This window comes from Nycticebus coucang, chromosome 4 (genome assembly GCF_027406575.1).
Source record: "Nycticebus coucang isolate mNycCou1 chromosome 4, mNycCou1.pri, whole genome shotgun sequence".
NCBI lineage: Eukaryota > Metazoa > Chordata > Mammalia > Primates > Lorisidae > Nycticebus > Nycticebus coucang.
The window spans coordinates 127,465,594-127,479,208 of record NC_069783.1 but is presented as its reverse complement, the minus strand read 5'-3'; the positions used below and the strand labels follow the sequence as shown (position 1 = coordinate 127,479,208).

Here is a 13,615-nt window from a genome sequence, read left to right as displayed (position 1 = left end):
TTTATTTAATATGAGGATGACCACAAATGCCAGGCCTTGCATTCAAACTGGAGCAGGATGCAGAGATACCTGGGATTTACTTTGTTCTTTTATTTTCTTTCTTTTTTTATTTTTTCCTTTTTCTTTTTTTGAGACAGAATCTCACTCTATCAGCCTAGGTGGAGTGTCATGGCATTATAGCTCACAGCAACCTCAAACTCTTTGGCTCTAGAGATCCTCCTGCCTTGGCCTCCCAAGGAGCTAGGACTCTAGGCACCCACCACTACAACCAGCTAGTTTTTCTATTTTTAGTAGAGATGGGTCTCTCTTGCTCAGGCTGGTCTCAAACTGAGCTCAAGTGATTCACCTGCCCAGCCTCCCAGAGTGCTAACATTACAGGCGTGAGCCACCTGCCCAGCCTTTCCTATTAATATTTTTGACACATCATTAGCTCTGGTCAAATTCCAAGTTAGGCAAGATGAAGGCAAGCCATCGGGTAGGTGAGAACAAATAATGAGAATTCTTTGTGAGTAAGGTCTGTTCTGCTCCCTCCCTCTAGTGCCTGTGCTGGGAATTCAGGCTGTGATTTTCAAGGCTATCACTGGATGGGTAAAACATAGGTTAAAATGATAACACCACATAGCTGTTTGTTTTACCTGTGCATTCCCCTGCTTGCAGCATCTGAGTTAGTAACCAGAATTCTCTGAAGAAATCAATACTGATAGTTTTTGCCACTTTGTATCTTTCATGGAGGGGCAGACCTTTGGAGTGTCTTACTGTTACTTTCTCCTAGAAAACTCCAACGGCCTGAGTATGGAACCCAGGTCAGGTCTGCCTTTGCCAGATGAGCCTGGACAAATTAGATTTCTTTCTGTGAGCCTCTGTGTTCTTATAAGTTTGTGGGGAAAGTAATGATATATCTATTTCACAGAGTTGTCATTTGGATTGAATCACATCAGGTAAGCATAAAGCACCTTCTGTACACTGTAAACTGTACACTACTATATATGAATGTCATTTATTTTAATGTTTTACTTGTAAATAGAAGCAAGATAGAATTCAAAGCTTATAAATACTGTGGAAGCAACACTTGATACAGAAGTAGTCTTCCTTTAGTTTTATTGAGCTATACAGTGGTTTTCATGCTTACTGTTAATTGTAATAGTTCATTAACAAGTTAGAAATTCAAAAGTTAGCAAAGACTGCAGAATAAAAATGAAACAACTCTGGCTTCCTCTTTTGGGGACAGTAATGTCACCCATAACAGGGCTGTGTGCACAGGACCCTCAGACAGGCTCTGTGCACATACAAGCAATCTACACTCCTCCCCTTTTCACAGGAATGTAGTGTACAGGAGACACTGTCCTCTGTCCTGCTTTACTGACACCAGAAATCATAGGGATTATTCCATATCAGTCTATGAAACCAGCTTATTTTTATGATATTGTTTGAGTAATCTCATATTGTCCAACAGTTAGATTGTGTGCAATCTTGTGCTATTACAATGTCTGCTTCAGGGAATAAATTATACATATACTATATATAATTTTTAACAAACGAATATATTTCTAGCTTAAATTTATAGATATGAAATTGTTGGATCAAAGTGCATAAATATAATTTGATAAATATCCCCATACAGTGTTTTCCATAAAAATTGCACCAGTTTGTACTTCCGAAAGCAGAATACACTTGTTCTTCTCAATATTAACCCTAAAGACTAAATGTGTTTCCTTTAGATTAAAAGCCCAAAGACTTCAAAGGTACTACAAAAATCACACTCTTCGAGAAGAATGGTAAGAAAACCTCTCATAACTGTTGACTCCCCACATGGTACTCTTCAGGGTCTCCATCCACATGCTTGTGTACAATTTGGGTCACCATCTACCCTGCAAATGTGACATTTTCAGTGTGGCACTTGAAGGAATCAGTGGTACAGGGACTCGATGAGGGATAGCTCCAAACATGTGCTCAGGAATCCTGCATACAGCTGTAGAAAGTTCTGGGATAAAAGTGATTATTATGATCAAAGGTCCAATAATGTCAAGAGCATGGAATTGACCTTCTAGCACAGTGGTTCTCAACCCACAGGAACTGTATTAAAGGGCTGCAGCATTAGGAAGGTTGAGAACCACTGTTCTAGAAACTTCTAGGAGGGGAGAGAAATGACATGGTCAAAGGAGTATTTTAGGAGTACAGTCTTGACTGCAATGAACCAGGGGCTCTGCCTCCTCCTAAACCCAAGCCCCTCAGAATCTCTCCCCTGACGGCTTCTCATGGTTCTTTAATATTAGGAAAGTGCTATAAGAAATGACGCTTTTCCAAAATTTTGTATTAGGACTGACATAATAAGTTTCCATAAAAAGAATGGCTTAAAACAATGAAGTTATTCCCCCAGGTGGTGCCTGTGGCTCAAAGGAATAGGGCACTGGACTCATATGCCAGAGGTGGTGGGTTCAAACCCAGCCCCAGCCAAAACTGCAAGAAAAAAAAGGAAAAGAAAAAGAAAAGTTATTCCTTCACAAAACTGGAGGCTAAAATACGAACTCAAGGTGTCTGCAGGGTTGGGTCCTTCCTAGGGCTGAGAGAAGGGCCTGTTTCTCACCTCTCTTGGAGCCTAGAGGGGAAGCCCATGGTCCTGGGCATTTTTCAGCAGGTGGATGTGTCACCCAGATCTCTGCCTCCGTTGTCACGTGGTTGTCTCTGTGTGTGTCTGTGTCTATGTCATTTCTCTTCAAAGGACTCCAGCCACACTGGCTGAAGGGCCCTCCCCTTGACCTCCAGTTTGACCTCCTCTTAGCTAATTACACTTTCAATGACCCTATTTCCAAAAAAGGCCACAACCTCTTTTGGGGGAGACACAGTCATTCTAGGCTGTCTATGACATCAGTTCACATAATCCTTACATCACGACAGCATTATTCTTTGAGAAGGTACAGATTTTAAAATGATTACCTGAGGAGTAACCACATTCTCAAAGAAATAGAAATTTGTCTGTTCTCTTCCTAATTTCAGAATTAATTAAAAGATTAAAATATTCAAAATTTTGAGAAAGAGGAATTTTCCAAACAATCATAACAAAATGGAAATTTCTATTAATAGACAGCATCACTCTTTAAATATCCCACTTAGTTTTATCCCAATTAGACTAAAAGAAAAAAAAATGAATATTCCATTTAGGTGAAAGAATGGTTGGAGGTCCCCAGGCCAGTCAAGTTTTGGAAAAGCAAAGTCACTATCTTCCCAACAGTGGCCCAAACTGGGCTCTGCTCAGTCTTGTCACACTTTGAGGGACCATGTTTCAAGTGCCTGTGTGTAATTCAATCTGGGCTGAACATTGATGGCCACTAACTAAAGAATGTGGGTATTTGGCTCAGCACCTGTAGCTCAAACGGCTAGGGCGCCAGCCACATACACCAAAGCTGGTGGGTTTGAATCCAGCCTGGGCCTGCCAAACAACAATGACAACTACAACCAAAAAAATGCCTATTCTTAAGTTGTAACTGGGTTATAGCTTTCATGTCAATGAGGGGAGGGAGGGGGATTAATGGGATTACACCTGCGGTGCATCTTACAAGGGAATATGTGAATCCTAGTAAAAGTGGAATGTAAAGGTCTTAGCAAAATAACTAAGAAAATGCCATGAAAGCTATGTTAACTAGTGTGATGAAAATGTGTCAAACGGTCTATGAACCAAGTGTATGGTGCTCCATGATCATACTAATGTACACAGCTACGATTAAATAAATAAATAAATAAAATACCCAGGCATTGTCGTGGGCACCTGTAGTCCCAGCTACTTGGGAGGCTGACTCAAGAGAATTGCTTATGCCCAGGGAGTTAGAGGTTGCTGTGAGCTGTGATGCCAGGGCACTCTACCCAAGGAGAGAGCTTGAGGCTCTGTCTCAAAAGAAAAAAAATGAATGAAAGAAAGAGGGTATTAGAGAAGCCCTGTCTTCTAATTGATCCTTAAAACATTCAGAAAGTTGAGTTTCTTAAAATATCATAAAGTATGATAAATATAATAAAGAATTCTGCTTAAAGTAGACTCATTTAGGACTTGGTTCAATAAGTACATTGACAGAAACATTTGATTTCTGTCATAACCTAGTTTTATCCCTTTCATGATTTCCAGGCATTCTATCAAGGCCTAATCATGTAGCAACAGTAAAATCCCAGGCTGGTCCAGCCATAAGTGAGTCTCCAGGAACAAAAGGAAGAAAGCAGTGTTTTGTTCTGGTTAAATACAGGTCATGTTTACATGATTCCCTAATTCAGAGCACCACTGATTTTTGTATCTCTTAAGTGCATCACTGAGCTGACATTCATCCCAGTTTGACAGAATGTACCAACTTTCTCCTCATTGGCAGTCTGACGTGCTGGAGGGAGTCATACGCATCCATGCTCCGCTTCTCTCCAAGGGGTCCATGGCCATTCAGCTCAACAGTCAAACCAAAGCCAAATACATTCTGGCCAAGTTTCAGTGTGAGAACAGGTGACCTTGTGGGACTGGACGTCTCTGCAGGGGAAGATGCATCTTTCAGACGAGTAATTTTCCAGGACTTTACAAATTTGGACTTCTGAAAAGTTAGAGTCTATCACTTTGGAGACTTTATCAGTAAATTACTAGAGTAAAAAGTAGAGAAAAAAATTAGTAGAAATAGAATTACCAATAACAAAAGCTGTTTTTTAAAGGAATTTCTACAAGTGGAAATTTTAATAGGTTTTGTATGTCTTGGGAAGTTGTTTTACTCAATAAAAGAATCTTACCTTTTACTAGAACAAAGGATATAGCAAGTTAATTTTGTAGATATCTTGATGGACTTCCAGGAATATCCTTATTCTAGGCTTCCTTGGGCTTTACAACTCTGCCATCAGATAGAGTTTATGTAGTTAAGGGAACAAAATAATTATTGCTTCCCTTTAACCATTCTCGTATATCTGCCATCATTATCTTAGAAGAGCATGAACATAATAATTTTGTCTAAGGATGAACCTTTCCTTTGAGGTTTTTAAAAGATGAGAAGTGCTTATTTACATTAAATCATCAAAGAACAGGTTTAGTTTGATGGTCTCTAGTACAACTCTGATGGACAGCCTTTCAAAGCAGCTTTTTAATGATCTGAAGAGAGAGAAGCCTTGTTGAGCACGAAAAGCAAATGGAAGTTCACACCTTGCATGATTCCATTCCCATACCGTCTCTGAAGTGGCAACTTGGTATAAATGGAGAATAGACCAGCCGCCAGAGGTTGGGAGGGATTATTCAGAAAGGAGACAGGTGTCGATTACAAAAGGATATTGGAGATGGTAGGACTTGGGGTGTTGGAATCGTGACTGTGGTGGATAAATGAACTTCTATGTGAGTATGTTGAATCCACACTGTGAGTGCAAGTACAACTGGGAAAATCTGAAGAAGGTAAGTGGACTATGACAGTCTCAATGTCAACATCCTGATTGTGACATTATGCTATAGTTCTGCAGAATGTTAACCATGAGAGAAAGCTAGAGAAAGCTGGGCAAAGAGTACAAAGAATCTTCCTTCCTTCCTTTCTTCCTCCCTCTCTCCTTCCCTCCCTCCCTCCTTCCTTCCTTCCTTCGTTCCCTACCTTCCTTCTTCCCTCCCTCCCTCCTTTCCTTCCTTCCTCCCCTCTCTCCCTTCCCTCCCTTGCTTCTTCCCTCCCTCCCTTCCTTCCTCCCTTCCTTCTTCCCTGTCTTCCTTCTTCCCTCCCTCCCATCCTTCCTTCCTTCCTTTCTTTCTTTTTTTTTATTTTATTGTTGGGGATTCATTGAGGGTACAATAAGCCAGGTTACATTGATTGCAATTGTTAGGTAAAGTCCCTCTTGCAATCATGTCTTGCCCCCATAAAGTGTGACACACACCAAGGCCCCACCCCCCTCCCTCCGTCCCTCTTTCGGCTTTTCCTCCTCCCCATAACCTTAATTGTCATTAATTGTCCTCATATCAAAATTGAGTACACAGGATTCATGCTTCTCCATTCTTGAGATGCTTTACTAAGAATAATGTCTTCCACGTCCATCCAGGTTAATACGAAGGATGTAAAGTCTCCATTTTTTTTAATAGCTGAATAGTATTCCATGGTATACATATACCACAGCTTGTTAATCCATTCCTGGGTTGGTGGGCATTTAGGCTGTTTCCACATTTTGGTGATTGTAAATTGAGCTGCAATAAACAGTCTAGTACAAGTGTCCTTATGATAAAAAGATTTTTTTCCTTCTGGGTAGATGCCCAGTAATGGGATTGCAGGATCGAATGGGAGGTCTAGCTTGAGTGCTTTGAGGTTTCTCCATACTTCCTCCCAGAAAGGTTGTACTAGTTTGCAGTCCCACCAGCAGTGTAAAAGTGTTCCCTTCTCTCCACATCCACGCCGGCATCTGCAGTTTTGAGATTTTTGTGATGTGGGCCATTCTCACTGGGGTTAGAGGATATCTCAGGGTTGTTTTGATTTGCATTTCTCTAATATACAGAGATGATGAACATTTCTTCATGTGTTTGTTAGCCATTGGTCTGTCATCTTTAGAGAAGGTTCTATTCATGTCTCTTGCCCATTGATATATGGGATTGTTGGCTTTTTTCATGTGGATTAATTTGAGTTCTCTATAGATCCTAGTTATCAACTTGGTCTGATTGAAAATATGCAAATATCCTTTCTCATTGTGTAGGTTGTCTCTTTGCTTTGGTTATTGTCTCCTTAGCTGTACAGAAGCTTTTCAGTTTAATGAAGTCCCATTTGTTTATTTTTGTTGTTGTTGCAATTGCCATGGCAGTCTTCTTCATGAAGTCTTTCCCCAGGCCAACATCTTCCAGTGTTTTCCCTATGCTTTCTTTGAGGATTTTGATTGTTTCATGCCTTAAATTTAAGTCCTTTATCCATCTTGAATCAATTTTTGTGAGTGGGGAAAGGTGTGGGTCCAGTTTCAGTCTTTTACATGTAGACATGCAGTTCTCCCAACACCATTTATTGAATAGGGAATCTTTCCTCCAAGGTATGTTCTTGTTTCGTTTATCAAAGATTAGGTGGTTGTAAGATGTTAGGTTCATTTCTTGGTGTTCAGTTCGATTCCAAGTGTCTATGTCTCTGTTTTTGTGCCAGTACCATGCTGTCTTGACCACTATGGCTTTGTAGGGCAGACTAAAGTCTGGTATGCTGATGCCCCCAGCTTTATTTTTATTACTAAGAACTGCCTTAGCTATACGGGGTTTTTTCCAGTTCCATACAAAATGCAGAATCATTTTCTCCAAATCTTGAAAGTACTATGTTGGTATTTTGATAGGAATGGCATTGAATAGGTAGATTGCTTTGGGAAGTATAGTCATTTTAACAATGTTGATTCTTCCCATCCATGAGCATGGTATGTTCTTCCATTTGTTAATGTCCTCTGCTATTTCCTTTCTGAGGATTTCATAATTTTCTTTATAGAGGTCCTTCACCTCCTTCGTTAGGTATGTTCTTAGGTATTTCATTTTCTTTGAAACTATGGTGAAGGGAGTTGTGTCCTTAATTAGCTTCTCATCTTGATTGTTACTGGTGTATACAAAGGCTACTGACTTGGGGACATTGATTTTATATCCTGAAACATTACTGTATTTTTTGATGACTTCTAGGAGTCTTGTGGTTGAGTCTTTGGGGTTCCCTAAGTATAAGATCATGTCATCAGCAAAGAGGGAGAGTTTGACCTCCTCTACTTCCATTTGGATTCCCTTTATTTCCTTGCTTTGCCTAATTGTATTGGCTAGAACTTCCGGCACTATGTTGAATAGTAAAGGTGACAGAGGACAACCTTGTCTGGTTCCAGTTCTAAGAGGAAAAGCTTTCAGCTTTACTCCATTCAGTAAAATATAGGCTGTGGGTTTGTCATAGATAGCTTCAATCAGTTTTAGAAATGTGCCACCTGTGCCTATACTCTTCAGTGTTCTAATTAGAAAAGGATGCTGGATTTTATCAAATGCTTTTTCTGCATCTATTGAGAGGATCATGTGATCTTTATTTTTGCCTCTGTTAATATGGTGGATAACGTTTATGGACTTGCATATGTTAAACCAGCCTTGCATCCCTGGGATGAAGCCTACTTGATCATGATGAATGACTTTTTTGATGATAAGCTGTAATCCATTGGCTAGGATTTTGTTGAGAATTTTTGCATCTATATTCATGAGTGAGATTGGTCTGAAATTCTCCTTTTTGTTTGGGTCTTTTCCTGGTTTTGGTATCAGGGTGATGTTTGCTTCATAGAATGTGTTGGGGAAGATTCCTTCTTCCTCAATTTTCTAGAATAATTTCTGCAGTACAGGAATAAGCTCTTCCTTGAAGGTTTGATAGAATTCTGGTGTGAAGCCATCTGGACCAAGGCATTTTTTGGTTGGAAGATTTTTTATTGTTTCTTCGATCTCATTGCTTGAAATTGGTCTGTTCAGGAGGTCTATTTCTTCCTGGGTAAGTCTAGGGAGAGGATGTGATTCCAAATATTGATCCATTTCTTTCACATTGTCAAATTTCTGGGCATAGAGTTTCCAGTAGTATTCAGAGATGATCACTTGTATCTCTGTGGGATCAGTTGTTATTTCCCCTTTATCATTTCTGATTGAGGTTACTAGAGATTTTACTTTTTTATTCCTCGTTAGTCTGGCCAATGGTTTATCTATTTTATTTATTTTTTCAAAAAACCAACTCCTTGTTTCATTAATTTTCTGAATGATTCTTTTGTTTTCAATTTCATTGATGTCTGATTTGATTTTGGACATTTCTTTTCTTCTACTGACCTTAGGCTTAGATTGTTCTTCTTTTTCCGACTCCATAAGATAGCTTGTGAGATTGTTGATGTGCTCACTTTCTGTTTTTCGAATGTAGGCATCTAAAGTGATAAATTTTCCCCTCAAAACTGCTTTTGCAGTATCCCACAGGTTTTGGTAGCTTGTGTCTTCATTGTTGTTATGCTCAAGGAAGTTAATGATTTCCTGTTTTATCTCTTCCTGCACCCATCTGTTATTCAACAGAAGATTGTTTAATTTCCATGCCTTTGGGTGGGGTCGAGCATTTTTGTTAGAGTTGAGTTCCACCTTTAGTGCCTTATGGTCTGAGAAGATGCAAGGTAAAATTTCAATTCTTTTGATTCTGTTGATATTTGTTTTGTGTCCCAGGATATGATCAATTTTGGAGAATATTCCATGGGGTGATGAGAAGAATGTATATTCTTTATCTTTGGGATGGAGTGTTCTATATGTGTCTATCAAGCACAGTTGTTCTAGGGTCTCACTTATATCTCTTATATCTTTGTTTAATTTCTGTTTAGAGGATCTGTCCAGCTCTGTAAGAGGAGTGCTAAAGTCCCCTGTTATGATGGTATTATCAGATATCATATTGCTCAGACTGAGTAAGGTCTGTTTCAAGAATCTGGGAGCATTTAAATTGGGTGCATAAATATTAAGAATTGAAACATCTTCTTGTTGTATTTTTCCCTTGACCAATATAAAGTGACCATCTTTGTCTTTTTTGACTTTAGTTGCTTTAAATCCACATGAATCTGAAAATAAGATTGCAACTCCTCTTTTCTTCTGAATTCCATTTGCCTGAAAAATTGTCTTCCAACCCTTGAGTAGGAGCTTTAATTTGTCTTTTGAAGCCAGGTGTGTTTCTTGCAGACAGCAAATGGATGGCTTGTGTTTTTTAATCCAGTCAGCCAATCTATGTCTCTTCAGCGGGGAATTCAAGCCATTAACATTTATTGAGATAATTGATAAGCTTGGTAGTATTCTATTCGTCTTATTTGGTGAGAGTCCATTGCTTAGTTTTATCTTTTGTGTCAGTGGGGAGGTTAGGTTCTGTCCTATAATTTCTGAGTTCTTACTTTGCTGCTGATCCATTGTGGTGGTCAGTGTGCAGAACAGGTTGAAGTATTTCCTGTAGAGCTGGTCTTGTTGTGGTGCATTTCCTCAATGTTTGTATATCCATAAATGATTTGATTTCTCTGTCAATTTTGAAGCTTAACTTAGCAGGGTACAGAATTCTGGGCTGGAAATTGTTCTGTTTAAGTAGATTAAAAATAGATGACCATTGTCTTCATGCTTGGAAAGTTTCATTAGAGAAGTCTGTGGTCACTCTGATGGATTTGCCCCTGTAGGTCAACTGGCGCTTACTCCTGGCAGCTTGCAAAATCTTTTCTTTTGTCTTGACTTTGGACAGGTTCATCACAATGTGTCTTGGAGAAGCTCGGTTAGAGTTGAGGCGACCTCGGGTCTGATATCCCTCTGAAAGCAGTGTGTCAGAATCTTTGGTGATATTTGGGAAATTTTCTTTTATAATATTCTCTAGTATGCCTTCCATTCCTCTGGGGCATTCTTCTTCCCCTTCTGGGATTCTTATAACTCGTATGTTGGAACGCTTCATAAAGTCACATAATTCTGACAGTGAACATTCTCCTTTCTCTCTCTTCTTTTCTGCCTCTTTTACTATCTGTGTTATCTCAAGAACTTTGTCTTCTACCTCTGAAATTCTTTCTTCTGCACGGTCTAACCTGTTGCTGATACTTTTCATTGCATCTTTAAGTTCCCTAATTGACTGTTTCAGTTCCTTCAGCTCTGCTATATCCTTTTTATATTCTTCATATCATTCACCTCTGATTTGATTCTGTTTTTGGATTTCCTTTTGGTTATTTTCCACTTTATTAGCAGTTTCCTTCATTGTTTCCATCATTTCTTTCATTGTTTTCAACATGTGTATTCTACATTCCCTTTCTGTCATTCCTAACATTTCTTTTCTTTTATTTATTTATTTTTTTTGTAGAGACAGAGTCTCACTGTACCGCCCTCGGCTAGAATGCCGTGGCATCACACAGCTCACAGCAACCTCTAACTCTTGGGCTTCCATGATTCTTTTGAGCAGCGGTGACTACAGGCACCTGCCCCAACACCTGGCTATTTTTTTGTAGTTGCAGTTTGGCCAGGGCTGGGTTTGAACCCACCACCCTCGGCACATGGGGCCGGCGCCCTACTCACTGAGCCACAGGTGCCACCCACCTAACATTTCTTTATAGGTGGAGTCCTCTGCAGTAGCTACCTCATGGTCCTTTGGCGGGGTTGTTCTGGACTGGTTCTTCATGTTGCCTGGAGTTTTCTGCTGATTCTTCCTCATGAGTGATTTCTTTTATCTGTTTCCTTGCCCTAAGTTTTCTTTTACTTCCTCTTGCTCTTTAAGTTCTGGATTAAGGGTTAGATGAGTCCTTTTGGTACAGGACCAGAAGGGTGAGAAGGTTGAAGAGCAAGAAAGGGATGAAAGAAAGGAGGATCGAGTGAAAAGAAAAAAAAATAGAGAAAGGAGAAGGGGTGGGTAAAAGGAATATTGACAAAAAGAAGAGAGGCACAGAAAGAGGGAGACAGAGCGATACAGGTGTACAATAGGGTACTTTGACACAACCTTAAAGAAAACCACCTTCTGGGGGTGCCCTGTTGGGTGGTTCCCTTGAGGTCAGCAGTTCTTTGCTAACCTGATCAGACACAGTACCCCACCTCCACCAAGTAGAGACAAAAATGCTATAAATCAAACCAAAACAAGCAAACAGAAAACTTTATGGGATAAAATTGGGTGAAAAAACAAATAATAGCAGTAGAAACACTAACAAAAATGAAGTTCTAGTTATTAAAAAAGGCAGCAATGGGAAATTATAATTAAACTAGAAAAATTAAGAAAGAAAAAGTTCTGTAAGGAAAAGGTTGAAATTAAAAAACAAAACAACATCAACAACATCAAAATAAACAAGAAAACAACCAAACCAAAAAAAAAAAAAAAAATAGAAAAAACAAAACACAACCAAAAACAAAGCAGTATGTATGTGTTGTTGAATATTGTCTGGACAACACGTGGTCTTCTGGGGTATGAGATGTTAATCACAGTTCTGATATGACTAGAGGCTGCTGATTTCTCAAACCCCAGCAGGTAGACACCCTAAATCTCTCTTCAGCCCACTTAAAAGGCACTTTGAACTTGTAAACTTGCTGAGCAGAAGCTTTCCCAGGAAAGTGCTTGTCGCTGGACTCACTGCTGAAGTGGCTATCCACTTACCCAGTGTGCCAAAACTGGTCTCACTCTGCCCCTGAGGGTTAGGGCTGTAAGGCGGCTTAGACCCCACCCTTAGGCTACTCGGTCACTGGGTTATCAGCTCCCACCCGATTCTAGCTCTACGACCTTGAGGGCGGAGCTTGCCGGGGCAGATGGCTCACAATGTGTTGTGAAACTGGCTCTGTACTCTCTAGTAGATCTTTTGTTGAAAGAAATTGTTTCTAATAAAAATAAATTAGAACCAATGACTTGGCAGATAGACCCAAATCCTTTATAACAGTTAGAGAGATCTTGCCCTGCCTGATCCCTTTACTGGTTAGAACTATGACTACTTCAGTTAAAATGTAAACTGCTCCCAAGTTTGCCTATTTCACCAGAGGCTTGTTCTCTGGCCACCTGCTCATAGCTTCTTGAGTTTAAGTTTAAAAAAAAAAAAAAAAAGAAAGTGGCTCAGCACCTGTAGCTCAAGCAGCTAGGGCACCAGCCACATACACAGGAGCTGGCAGGTTTGAATCTAGCCCAGGCCTGCCAAACAACAATGACAACCGCAACCAAAATAGCTGAGGGTTGTGGTGGGTGCCTGTAGTCCCAGCTACATGGGAGGCTGAGGCAAGTGAATAGCTGAAGCCCAAGAGTTGGAGGTTGCTGTGAGCTGTGAGGCCACGGCACTCTACCCAGGGCAACAGCTTAAAACTCTGTCTCTAAAAAAAAGGGTGGGAGAATCCTAGTCTTTGTAGGTCCTCCCTCTTACAAACTAAAAACCTCCCGCTGACACAACAACAAGCAGAGAGAGACTCTGAGAGGGAGAAGAGACATTGAGAAATGATGCAGGTGAGACCTGGGAGCTTCCTTGTCATCTCCCCTTTATCCCTGACAAAGTGACTTCCACCCTGTGACTGACAACAGACAGGGGTGAAAAAAGAGCTCTGGAAACGTCTATTCTCACCAGCCAAAGGATTAGGAAAAGGTATGGCCTAACCATACAAACCTTTGTGACAATTACTTCCTTGCTCCAACCAAATACCAATGGAAAAAAAAATCCCCATGTTTTCAGGGGGACCAAGCAGGGAATGTATCTGCCATCTGGTTCCCAGTAAAACCAGGTGGTGATCTGATCCCCAGCCTGGGTGGTGACTGCAGGGTCCCACTCAGTGAGCTGAGTCTCCACCTCTGCCCAGCAGCAGTGACACTTAGCAGCAGTGAGGTAGCACAGTGCAGGCTATTACTGCAAGCTGAGCTTACACCCCCATGAGCAAAACTGAACAAGGTGGAGCTTCTGTCTCTCCCCCCGGGATCAGTCAGGCTCAGCAGGGAGTCGAGTATCCAGCTAACTCCTAACACTACCTCTTGGAGGTGGTGGCAGGAGGCAGTAACAGCTGACACTGCTTCCTTCCCTCCTCTCTTCTGTGATCAGTGGGACTCAGTGAGGAGATGAGCTTCATCCTCACCCTGCAGCCACACAACAGTGACAATCAGCCTCTATTTCCCCAACCTGGTGGCAGCAGAGCCTGGCAGGGAGCTGATGTCATGCCCCCAGCTGAAGGCAGTGAGGCAGCACCAGC

General features: G+C 40.7%; 1 pseudogene; it reads left to right on the top strand.

The window, feature by feature from the left end:
* Positions 1–13,615, top strand: part of LOC128584404 (rho GTPase-activating protein 28-like) — a 39,760-nt pseudogene that overhangs the window by 18,784 nt on the left and 7,361 nt on the right.